The 980-nt window shown below is 38.1% G+C and overlaps 1 pseudogene; it reads right to left on the bottom strand.

The window, feature by feature from the left end:
* The window catches only part of LOC102840383, a 15,546-nt pseudogene that overhangs the window by 12,777 nt on the left and 1,789 nt on the right, over positions 1–980 (bottom strand).

Below are 980 nucleotides of genomic sequence, written 5' to 3'. Positions count from 1 at the left end.
CTTATCTTACAGAGCCATCGTGAGCCTTCTTTCTAACAATAGAAGTGAGTGCCTTAGTCTATGAGCACACTTAGAAGATGTCAGTATTGTTTGTTGCTGTTGTTAAGTGTGGTCAAGTTGGTTCCAACTCATAGAGACCCTGTGTAAGGTTTCCAAGGAGAAGCTGGTAAATTTGAACCACCCACCTTTTGGTTCAAACCAACCCCGAGACCTAGTGGTTTATTCCACAGCACTGCACCAGGACTAGAGGTTAACATTTATTGAGAAAGACATGGCATTTAGTATAATAAAAGGATTCAATGACTGTTGAATGGACTTTAGTGTCATCCAAGGGAAAGGAATGGGGCAAGAGGAAAATTATGGAATGGGAAGAAAAGTTTAGGAACTCTTACAAAATTTTACACATACTTTTCACTGTAGGATAAGCACTAGACTGTTAACTGCAAGATCGGTGGTTCAAAGTCAGTCTTTGGAAACTTATACAAGATCGCTGAGGTGGAATTGACTTGAAGACAACACTTAACAACGGTGATATATTTGATCCAGAGTTCCTGATTGGTACCTTGAAATAGATTGTCTTCTTTTTATTTTTTCATTGGAAGGGACTTAACCTCTCTCTTCTCTTCATTTTCTCAATGACCCACCTTGATCACTTACCATTTTCTGTTTTATTTTTTCCTGTTGTGCCCAAAGATCTAGGATTCTTTCTGGAAAATACAGCTTTCATTCATCTGAGACCATCAAATTAGGCAAAACACATTTGAATGGCTTCATAGGAAAAGTCAGCTTCTGCCACCTGGAGAACGTTATTACTGCATTTGTTATGATCTCAGAATGCATTTCTGAATAGTAAAAGAACTCAGGTAGGAGATCTGTGTATCATGGAAGTTTTTGAAAAAACCTAAAAACCGGTATATATACCGATGCTTTATGTCCAAGACCTCTTAATTTCAGATATACTATATGGTGCTCCTGACACA

The sequence above is a fragment of the Chrysochloris asiatica genome, unplaced genomic scaffold, assembly GCF_000296735.1.
Source record: "Chrysochloris asiatica unplaced genomic scaffold, ChrAsi1.0 scaffold00014, whole genome shotgun sequence".
In the NCBI taxonomy this organism is placed as follows: Eukaryota; Metazoa; Chordata; class Mammalia; order Afrosoricida; family Chrysochloridae; genus Chrysochloris; species Chrysochloris asiatica.
This window is presented reverse-complemented; position numbering and strand designations above follow the sequence as displayed.